We start from the raw sequence: 11,964 nt of genomic DNA on the forward strand, positions 1-11,964 counted from the left end.
CCCATTAGTTTGAGTGATTCTGATAATCATATACTATCCCTATTCACAACTTACAGTAATTCACTTCATATTCAGAAACGGCTATACTTGTCCAGTGATGCTTTTACGATTTTATTGTTGAAACTAAAAGTATCAAGTCCATCATTTCAGTTGGAAAGTTGAAGTCATTGAATCCCAATCCTACAATTAAACCTACCAAGGTTTCTATTTTGAGTATCAATAGTCATAAACTTCCTATATTTAGGTGTAATAATTTGCTGATTTGAGACGATAAATCTTCAACCATAAATTGAGAACTCCTCATCACTGATTGTGGTCAATCTATCCTGAGGTTAGAAAGTATAAGGATACTTCACGGAAAGCTTTCCTTATTGACCGATGAAGAGGGTTATAGTAAAATGCTTGATAAATTAATAAACACAGAATGGAAATGCGAAGGATTGCTCACAGCTTCGAAGCTCTCTTATTCTGATCCTCTGAAGTGATCAAGATCTCAGGTGGGGACAAGCAATTGTATCTTGATACGAAATTAGAGTCCTTCATTTGCAAACCCTCCATCAAGTGTCTCAAACTTCATCATTCCCTCATTTCCATGACAATTACTTTTTATTCCTGTTCTATTTGATTCGATCTCCCGAACCTTCTGCTGACAGGCATTCCACTTCTGATCGGTGCTGTATACTGCTTGTCTGTTGACATAAGTAGTATACACACCTCAAGCAGAAAATATCAAGACCTTGGAAACAACTATTAATTCTACTACTGTTATGAAATCAAAAGACCAAGAGAGGAGGGTAGATAAAGTCTTTCAGTGCAGAATTACCAGACCATACGCAAAAGAAACAATGATGAGATTGCTTAAACAAAAGCTGTTTGTTCAAATACGGGACGTTTGTAATCTATCGATGTTACACGCTGTTGAGGAATTGACTTTCCGCAAACTATGAAAGGTCTGTTAAGTGAGGTCGATAAATCTATGGTTCATACACAAGACAGTCACAACGACACAACACGTTACAAGGATGGACCAAGTACACTGAATTAAAGCGAGCAATTCGAAGTCTGTAACCAGAATATAGTGCTCAAATACGACTGAAAATTATTCATCTGATCAACATTCACGAAGCATGGGTCAGCCTTTAAGGAGACGCTAACATCAGCAGGTTTCCAATAAATAATAAATTTACAAACCGTCAAACTGCTATCAGTAAAATCCGTAAAGAAAGTATAGAAGTCAAAATAACGGCAACAAATTTATAGAGCACCACGTAAGTAACATAATATGATAAAGCCGAAAGAAGTCAAGTAATAATGTTAAAAATTGAAATTTAAGTCATAAAAGACGAATGTTTCACTACCCTTTCAAACCGTTTTGAGCCATGTTACCTGGTATCTTCAGCTACTGATTATTGACATCTAGAAACGAAATTTACAGTCCGGTATGAATAAATATTGTCTCCATCTTTATAAAGGACTTCTAAAACTATTGACTAGTATCACAACATTCAAAACCATTTTCTGAAACACCGTTCAAGCGAATGTGTCAATATATTAAAAAATGATTACATTGTTGCCCATCCAAGCTGTTTCGGTGAATAATTAACAAGTGAGGAAGATTTGGTTACATGCACAAAATGATTTGGAGAATTTATTGGTAGTTCTGTGTACTAGTTTCTGCACCGAACATACTTTCAGTCAGTCAGTCAGTTACAACGTAGGACCAAGCACATATGTGCATCGGTCCAAGTTGCCACACCTCATTAGCATAGCAAGATGAACACCAAATTCATAGAAGCGATTAACTCAATGATGTAATATATAAAGGAAAGATTGCATATAAGGATATAGTACAGGAAGAAAGTTAGCTCGTAGAAAGATAGATATGAAGTAATTTTAATCTCATAGTTTAAGGGAAGACAGGGAGTGTATACACCGACGCCATTGTCGTCGATTCTGAGCCATGCCACCAAGAGTCTCCAACCATTGGTTACGATAGTTACGCGGACCCCAACCAAGTAATCTGCATCTACTAACATGGCTCAGACTAGAAGTTAGTGACTTCAAGTACTGCTGCCACGTTTTGGTTTGGCCGCCCCTAACTTTCTCCCAACCATCCCCAACACCAGTTGGCATTGCGCGTCGTGGTAATCAATGTTCAGGCACACGCAACACGTGTCCCAGCCATCTCAGTCGATAAACATTTACAACCTCATCAACTGATCTACCATCATTCCCTAATACCCTGCGTCTAACCTCACTATTGCTTTCCCGCTGATCCCAGCAGACGCCAGCAATATTTCTAAGACATCTGCAATCAAATACTAGTAGCTATCGAGTATCTACTCTTAATGGCCACGTTTTGCGGCTGCAAAGTCAGACACCAACCCATTAGGGCTGAACAGACTTCAAAGATAAGTAAAGTTGTCGACGTGTTTGACTACTTTACTGTCTATCCTTAGTTTAGGTTTTGACGCAGGCCAGTCCTGAAGCAAAAACTTGTATTTCGAGGGAGAGAAGTGCATTCCAAACATTCTGGCATAGTTGCTTAGTGATACCAAAAGACTGCATTTTATCAGCGTATTCACCAAACAGGACTATATCATCTGCGTACTCTAAGTCGATGAGTGAACCTCCTGGAAGGAGATCAATGCCCCAGAAATCAGTCGACGTGAACGCTATTTCCATCAGTAGGTATATGACGAAGGTAAACAAAAACGGAGAAAGTGGACAGCCTTGACGGACACCAATTGAGGTTGCAAAAACAGATGACAGTTCGCCAAAAGCTCAATCGGTACTGTTCGAGTAGAGAGCCTTCACAAGACTTATGTACTTTTGAGGTACGCCTTTCAATGATAGACACTGCCACAGAACTTCTCGGTCTACAGAGTCAAATGCTGCTTTTAGGTCAAGAAAGACCACCATTATCGGACGCCGATAAGTATGCTTGTGTTCTAGAACCTGACGAATGGTGAATATGTGGTCGATGCAGCCACGACCAGGCCTGAAGCCAGCCTGATTTTCACGTGTTTGCAGTTCACGGGTCTTTGTTAGGCGCCAGACATACTTTAGGACAGAATGTACAAATAATGAACTAGATATACTTGATTTTGTTTCCCTATAATGTGACGATAGAGACGCAACCTATTTCTGAGAAAATTGTTTTTTTTCGGTAGATTTGCGGGAAGCCTCAATAGAAAACTTCATGGAAATTGCATAAAAACCCCAAAATTTCCGCAGGTCCGAGTGAATTTACCCGAATTAATCCTTAAACATTTTGAGTATTTTCTCAAAATCTCCCCGGAAACTTATGGCACTTCGGGGTTTTTCCTTAAACTTTTGGGAAAACTACAAAACTTTTCACGACTTTGGGGACAACCCCAAAATTTGCCCGAAATTCCCTAAAGTTTCGCCAAAATAGAAAGATTGGGGACATCTAAACAGGATAACGCAGCAATTCTGATGAGGCCAAGTTCATGGATTCCCTAATACAAATTCTGTGTAAATTCTTGACAGTACTTCTCGCCAACAAACTCTTAGCCAAAAACAAGGAAATACAAATTAGGTTATACATATTTCTGCCCCAAAAGTGATCATTATTATCTGTCCTTTAAAACAGATTCCAGCCTGCTACTTGTGTTTAAAATATAACACACATTAAAAACAAATAAGACAGAAATTACCGGTTTTTCTAAAATACTACATTATCCACACTCCCGAAATCACCGCCAGTACAAGCACAAATTGACCGAAAATTTCGACGCGTCAAAACAAACTTCTTGCTTGACACTGAGCATCTCGGATCTTAAACGATTATGTATGAACTGGAAATTCCTTTTCCCTACTACTCATCGATTTGAAACCTGTCAGGTTCAATTTACGTTGACAAGCTCATTCTCGTGAATTATCAATATATGCGTTTGAGTAAATAACCTGCAAACGATGTTCTGCATTTATTTTAACATCGACAGCGTTTCGTATCACTATTGCTAACTTGTCTCGAGAGTAACACTCTTTGGTTTCTTGTTTCCTCTTTGGTGCTTTTCAGCTAAGTTATCGCACTAATAGCAGCACCCATCCTTTTTCATTCTGTGTGGACAGTTTCATTATGCCACTTAGAATTCCAACCTTTCGTCTACGAGTTTTATTCTATGTGATAACAATCATCAATTTCTTGGCCTCTGATTGCTCAGTCACGATACTTTCCCACGACGAAATCACAACTTCATTTCTTCAAGGTCACACTTCTAAACTTTTAGTTAGCCTACCAATTATACTTACAAGTAGAATTGAACACGTAGGGCCAATGAAATGTCACTAAGCCTTAGCCAAATCATCCGGTAGTTTGGTCACTGAATATCAAACAGATCCTCGCTCCTCGTCAAAGTAGACCGACGCGCATCATTTGATCGTATGCCATGGACTGGAGCATGTGGTGGTGGTCTCTCTATCTTCGCTGTACTCATTCTTACTAATATATATTGGCATAATAACGTCCTTCCTGCTGTACAGCCATCAAAGCAGCCTTAGAACTTTGATACGTCGAAAGTCTAGTGAACATTAGATGCTGACCGCGAGGTGTGACTTTGAAATTAGCTGGTTCGTCACACCATACCCGTCTAACTAGAGTAGGCCTCCAATCATTCGACATAGATCATCTACGTTAGCGATCTACAAACATTTACAAAATAAAAACTATCAACGATATTGACTGATTTTGTAAATGAAGTCAACACAAGTTGATGATCAACCCGACATTCTACCACTATATTATCAACACTCACGAAAATTTTCGATTTACTTGTCTGGAAAACTGTCAATCTTTTGTCAAGTTCATCCCTCTTGGTTTGACGTAACAGAACGTCGAAATTTATATTGTTTTTTATTACTGCCATTGTAAATCATTTCACATTAATATACACTATTAGTCTTCGTCAGGCACATAAACGAATTCCAAGTTCTTTGATTTATTACAACGCGATATCTCCCGATTACTGGCCCGAGCCTTCTTGCAAATTATTTGTTGTTTCTGGTCCGTCTGTTCAATAGTATACAGATTATATCTTGTCTCAATCTAGTTTAAAGCCCTAACACAATGTGCCAACTAGTTCCATGTTCCAGCCAGTAATGAATGAGTTTGGATTGAGATTAACGGTCTTCGGCAGATGTACGAAAACTATTATTTCACTTGATTGGTTGACAAGCAAAAAAGAGATGACGAACATAATGGGACCTGTCTGATATATTCCTTATTCAACTTAACATAAAAAGGATATATGGGTAAATAGATGACTAACGTGACCACAACTCACAAACAATCGGGAAAGTACAATAACATTCAATTCAAGGACCGTTGTAGGAAAATGGGGCACGAAAGCTTGTGTTTAAATTACAACCTATTTTAGCATTGATTGTTTTTCAAACTCAGCTAACTGGTTCAACCAATGTGAATAACTAACCAACTACAATTGTATTTGGCTATCGTTGCTTTTCAACAATTATTAGCGACATGTAAATCCCCCTGTCAAAATATGTAACACTTGTCAGGATAGCCACAAGGCACATATACATATAAAGTGTGTGCTTGATGTTAGTAAGAATCGACCGGCTACCGATGATTTATACATTATTTATCATCACAAACTACCTTCTTCAACTTTTTTACTTGACCACTGCCTGTCTTATTGCTGAGTTCTATGGCCAGAAGGAAAATATGAGTGCCAGAGGTTTGTGATTTAGCTTGGATTGTTCGTTCGGTTTTCGCCACGTATTTGGCTTGAATTAATTCAGACTTATGCCGTGTCAGTCTATATTGCAGTAGGAATTCAAGAATTAACTCATTATTACTTCTTGTTCGATTCTAGTTTTTCTATGTTTGTGTACTTTCAAACACTGGGAGCTTCAAATCCCCATCACATAACTATGATTAGATTATACCATGTTTATTATGCTTGATTGAATATTACGGTTGCTTTCACATTGAACAGTCCCGTTGCACTTAAATCGAGGTTACGCATATTTGTGTTTTGTAGGGTGACATAATATAAAAAGGCGTGTTGCATTTATGCGAATTACTTTCACTTAAGTCCTGACAAGTGACTCCATCGAACTGCAGAACATGATATGTTAATGATTGGTAGATGTGAAATCTTTCTCATCAGCTGGTATAGATTAGACGGAATACAGGTGGGGGTAAAATCGAATAAACGTGATTTGCCCCTTTTGTTCTCATGATATGGTTGTATCTGTGTCTCGCAGTTGGTTCTCAATGTGTACTTCAAGCGCCAATGCACTTAGCTGCTGAGTCTAGATTGCCACTAACTTGCGCAACGTGTATGACTTGTAATTTTATTTAAAACAGTTTGCACTGCCTGTTCGTTGATATTTTCAACCAAAATTTACAGTTTTGGTTCGCATGTGGGCGTGCTTTACAGACTGCTCCAACATTATTGTTATGACACCTGCTGATAAAGACTACCTGAAAATTTACTGGCGGCGTAAACCACGGCACGGATCTCATCCCTTTCGGAAAATAAGTCCTGGATTCCACAGCTAGTCTGTACCGACCTGTATCTCCATGGCGACACCTGTGTGCCGATAAAGGATCAAACCTCAGTCAACGATGTTGATCATTTCAAACTATATCATTTTCATTCAACAGACTTTTCTAAAATGGTGGCGGTACTCTCGTCGAGACGTTAGTCACATTGGTGAGCACTGTTTTTTTACTAAGGTTCACTTTCGGTTCGCTCATATTACGATTCAGCTTAGCAACTGCAAGCATATCATGAACAATTTGTTTGCGGTTTATTTGTATGCCATAAGGGTTATGCAAACTTGTACATGTTCTTAGGATTTCCTAAGAATTCCCTAAAGTTTTAATTTGCATACATACTTGTTGATACGAATTCCACTATCCAACTTATTTAAATAAACGAGCGTCCATTACTACCGTTAGCATACATGAAATCCATGTTATTTCGCCATGATCTTTTCGCATGCGTCCAAACTATGGTGGTTATATAACTTCAATGTCGCACACTGTGTATTTTACGAAAAACATGCTGTATAGCTAAATGTTAAATTTATCAATAAGTGAGTAGCAATCTTTGCGTGAAAATTCTAATTTAAACCACTTAGTCCATCACGGTATACTGCGTAATCCCACCGGTTATTTGGGTAGACAAACCAACATGTATGGTCAGAAACATTTGAAGAATCATAGTGACATTGACTTCTAACCACATTATCTTTTGGAGCCGAACACACGTTAATTGAGAAGATATGCATTTAAAATGACGTGACCACTCTATACAACTCCTTGATTTTCATATTAAATATGTTATTTTCTGAGATAGTGGCGAAGATCTGTAGTTCATTTGGATGTTTTTGAGGGAGTTTTGTCCTCTGAGATGGATGGTTAGGTCGTGGAGCTTCAGTAGTTCTTCGGAATGACATCATCAACACAAACTTTGGGTAGAAGTAAGGTGTTCGAAGTTATCCACATGTGGTTCACAGCTTTTCCCGTAGACATCGATGTTGTCAACCTGAACCAATCAACACCGATTTTTACAGGAAAAGCTGTGAACCACATGTGGAGAAAATCCAACGCTTCACTTCCATCCGAAGTTTGTGCTGATGACGTCGTTCCGAAGAATTAATAAAGCCCCACCACCAAACCATCCATCTCAAGGAACAAAAGTGAGCCAAAATGTTATTATATATTATATTTTCAGAAGGCCCTAGAAGTAACCACCGACTACCAGTAGAACGAGTCAGTGTAGACAATGATGTAACTTTATAAGAGTTCAGATAAATCAGGTAATCACATAATGGCAGGTTCACAATTTGGAGATAGTATTTATTACTATAGAAGCGCAGACAGATGTATATACAGTGCCGTAGACCTAAATCCGACTGAATAACCGGCTGTCTTCAACAAAATACAGACTCTTCAGCATTATACAAGCCAGTCATAACGATTTTTCAACATCTTCATATATTAATGTTAGGACTCGAGTATTATAAGTTGTGATTTATAAACTGGTCGATCGCCTCAAGGCTGCATATTTAAGAAAGAAACCATATGTATGTAGAGTTTCCTTCGGTACAACAGAAAGACACGAGTCCCGTAATCACGATACTTCACCAGGTATCAACAATCACGATGAAACTTCGGTGGTATCTGACAGCCGGCAAAAGACAACGCGTTCTGGAAGAAGAGTATGGTCTCCAGAACACTTTAACGATTACCGCACATAGGGCACCACAGAACATTTTGGTTTGTTCCGATTTTTTGCATTATTATGCCAAGAAAAAAAATTTTTTGCTAATAATGTGCTGATATATGTATCTACATTTTCTTCCAAAAACAAAATCTAAAAATCATCATTATGTGAAGTTTCTTTTCACGTTACTGAATGTTAACAAAACCCATATATATCAGTTCATTTTCCTTTCACCTCTAGTTTTCTGTCCTTTTAGTGGCACTGATCCCTAACCGTACGACCTTCGATTATTTTTTATTTTAACACATAGATATTAGTACAAGGAGGCACCAAATACATATGCGCCACACAAATCTCATCTGATATGTGTGAGGGCTGTGATACTGCCCGAGTGCCCGAACCGAGGCAGGTGGTTTCCTTAGGGAGCCACTCCCCGAGCTTTCGACCTGAAGGCTTGATCCACAAGGCAGTGAAGCATCGTAAGGAGGTGCAGTCCCATGGTAGCCGGTGACCAACAATTGGTTCATACGCCATTTGTTTCCGCAGGATACTGGAGCCCATGTGCACCATTGGCTTGGAATCCGGTTAAAGCGCAGGACATTCGCTTTTCGTTTTCTCATTTCCATAAGCAACACCCCCGCCACGAGAAGGCAGTGAGTAGGACTTCCCTGGCAGAGGGCATATGTGAGAGAATTTCGAGAGGAAGAGAGGACTCTCCCCACTCTCGGCCGTACCAGGGCATTTGGGGGCCTTCGAAGCTCAGCGTATAGATAAAGGAAGGATTTACATTTAACATATAACACTAAGAGAAGGCCATAGCAGCAACGCAGGAACGTTTAATCGAAGTGGCATGACTCGGTCGTGCTGGCGTTGTTACACCATGGAACGTCTTGTTGTTCTGTCGTATATGTTACTCCCTTCCCAGTTCGAAGTGTGTTTTTCAGAAGTGTCGGATGTCATATTGCCCATCATCACGATAGGACACGTCGCCGTAGACTATAATGTGACTTCTACATATGACTATGTAGATTAAGTAGTCACATCATGACGAACCTACAATTTTGGGATTAGGTCGATTATTATGGTAGCAAAGATAAATGTATTAAAATCATGTAGACCACAACCCTACATACTTACTCATGTGCGAGTGTATTCTCGCCATGTACTCACGATTCCGTTTTGTTTTCCAGGACGGCAGGGAAAGATGAATAAACCGATGAAATTTGCGATGAATCAAAATTTTCGTTGTACTTTTCTGATTTTTATTATGTACCACATGGTTTCTTATATCAGGGAAGAATGTGTACCAACAATAAATTCACCAGATCCAAAACTCTGGCTGGCCATGTCCTAAGGTCATCACTATCCCACTAGAGGGAAGTGTCACGTCCAAGTTTTTGCTAGTTCCCTTTATTGAAGTACGACATGTCGATCTATTTGCAATTCACGAACCCAAATTAACAATAAGACCAAATTCATATTAGATACCAAAGTTTATTCGCGATTTATAAATAGTCGACCCAAATGTCGTTCTAACAACAATAATTATAACAATTACACAACAAACCTTCGATTTTGTAGGTTACCGGAGCGAAAACTTCCAAATACCAAACCAATGACAAAGAGAAACCAAAATGTCCGAAATTAATGATATAAACAAATAAGTTCAAAAGTTAAGTAGAACAAATACATCCAAAACACAGTAAAATTATTAATATACAAAAAAGGTTTTAATCAGACAAATGCCTTCAGTTCTCTCGTAACAGGAAGTGAGCTGTAGCGCTAAATATACCCCAAAAATAAATAGTTCTGTAAGTCCTCGATATTAATGGAAATTGGTCTGAATAATTTTTTGTGATTATCTAGGTTTTTCGACTCGTAGATTTTCTGTGGTCAATAACACATAATTACTCTTACGAGCCCATGAATAGTTGACGGATTTCACAATTAATCAAAACTATTTTCAGTGCATACTTAGGACCCCATCTGTAAAAAGATCACGTTATATCGCCTTACCATAGGAATAATGTGACCCTTTCTGGGTATGTTCAAAGGTGTTAGACCAAAAGGATAAGCCCATCAAAAACAAACCACATTTAGCTCACTGGAAGCTCTTGCAGATCACCAACACAGGCGTTTTTTGCCTAAGACCGGAAGTCTTCCCAGGTGAAAGGGGATGATATAACTTCTTAGCTTACGTCGAAGTCAGGCATTGTGGTGTATGCTTAACCTGGGTTATGCCATCAGGATTACCAGCCGAATCAACTTCTTAAGTTACTAGCTGTAATAAATTCTCTTTACAGAAAAGATAATTGACTGTTTAGAAAAATGCAAGGGGAAACCACTGCCGCATGCGCCTGCGCATGGCATGCAATTGATTTTGGCCTTCAGAACCTTGAAGAAAATCGATAAATTGTTGGACATCATGCGACCTGCCTAGTGAATTATTCGCTTAGGGCTCATCAACTTCTCAGCGGCCTTACACTCTTAATGTACAGCCAGTGTAATAAGATAAGGGGAGAGACTATTAAAATGCATCATATTGTTCATAGTTCCCTTTAACCAAGTGGGCCACTGATACAACTTCGCAATAAGTCCCACCTAAAAACACTTTAATCACTAATCCTTAGTAAATAATTCTCGGTGACTACCATAGTTCTGTGGGTATTACAGAGGTCACTTTATGTGTTCCTGGCAAAGTAAAGTATATGTGTAAGAATGATATCTAGGCCAGTATTAAGTGCATTTGTATTCGCTACCAGGATAAGACGTAATCCAAAAGCTGTAGACCTGCCATTATGAGATTACCTGATTTATCAGACCTCACATGAAGTCACACAATTGTCTACGTTGATTCGTTCTACTGGTAGTCGGTGGTTACTGCTAGGGCCTTCTGAAAAATACATTTGGGCTAGGAAGAAAATAACGTATTCAATATGAAAAGCAGTAGGTTGTATAGAGTTACCACGCCTGCATAGACGAGCCGTGCTATATCGACAAAGTGTTCTACATTCACCATTCCTGATCTTCTACAAGTGTTAAGTGTTGAACGGATATCCTTTCAAATAACGCATGTTCAGCTTCAAGGACTGTTTGTTTGTGGGTCAGCACCATTACATATGGACAAATTAATCAGATTTAGGCTCTTGTTGACTTTCGCTATACTACCACCGAGCATTTGTACATCATGGATGATTCTAGCTTGATTCGTTATTCGTGACAAAACTCCTCGTTAATCGTATGTTCATTTGTTTTTATTACAAATTCCTACATAACCGAACACTTTTCTTACTGGCTCAAAGTAGTTTGAAGTCGTCATACGTAACCAACACCCTCCCGCTACACAGACACTGGTCTCAAAGAACAAACAGTTAAAGGTTGAGGTTGCAGGGTCATTTGAATGTGGAGGAGGAAGGTTCGAGGCACGGACTGGCGGGTAAGCCACGGATTTTCGCGCACACGTTACATATTGTCGTGGATTTTTTGTGTCGTTATTTATCAGCTATTAACAGGCTTTTTTGCATGACACATCAATTTCTGTATTGTTAGTGCTTGTAACATAGTTTTTATTCCAATTTATTGGCAGTTTGACGTATTTCTTGCTCACCACATAAGTAAATCTGAAGTTAGCTTAATATAGTTATTTGTAACAATACAAACTCAAGCAAGTAAAGTTCACCGTGTTACTAGTCAAAAAATACATCACAGATTGAGTTTTCATGAAAATGAACCGTAAAAT

At 38.8% G+C, this 11,964-nt stretch overlaps 1 protein-coding gene across 3 annotated transcripts in view; it reads right to left on the minus strand.

Moving 5' to 3' along the window:
* ZRANB1_1 (Ubiquitin thioesterase Zranb1) overlaps positions 1 to 3,810 on the minus strand; it is a 36,809-nt gene extending 32,999 nt beyond the window's left edge. For all 3 annotated transcript variants that reach the window (XM_051213433.1, XM_012943319.3, XM_051213432.1), the window contains exon 1: positions 3,681 to 3,810. The gene's annotated coding sequence lies outside the window, so the exon portion shown is untranslated. The remainder of the gene's footprint in view (positions 1 to 3,680) is intronic.
* Positions 3,811 to 11,964: the final 8,154 nt, after the last annotated feature.

This window comes from Schistosoma haematobium, chromosome 3 (assembly GCF_000699445.3).
Source record: "Schistosoma haematobium chromosome 3, whole genome shotgun sequence".
Taxonomy (NCBI): domain Eukaryota; kingdom Metazoa; phylum Platyhelminthes; class Trematoda; order Strigeidida; family Schistosomatidae; genus Schistosoma; species Schistosoma haematobium.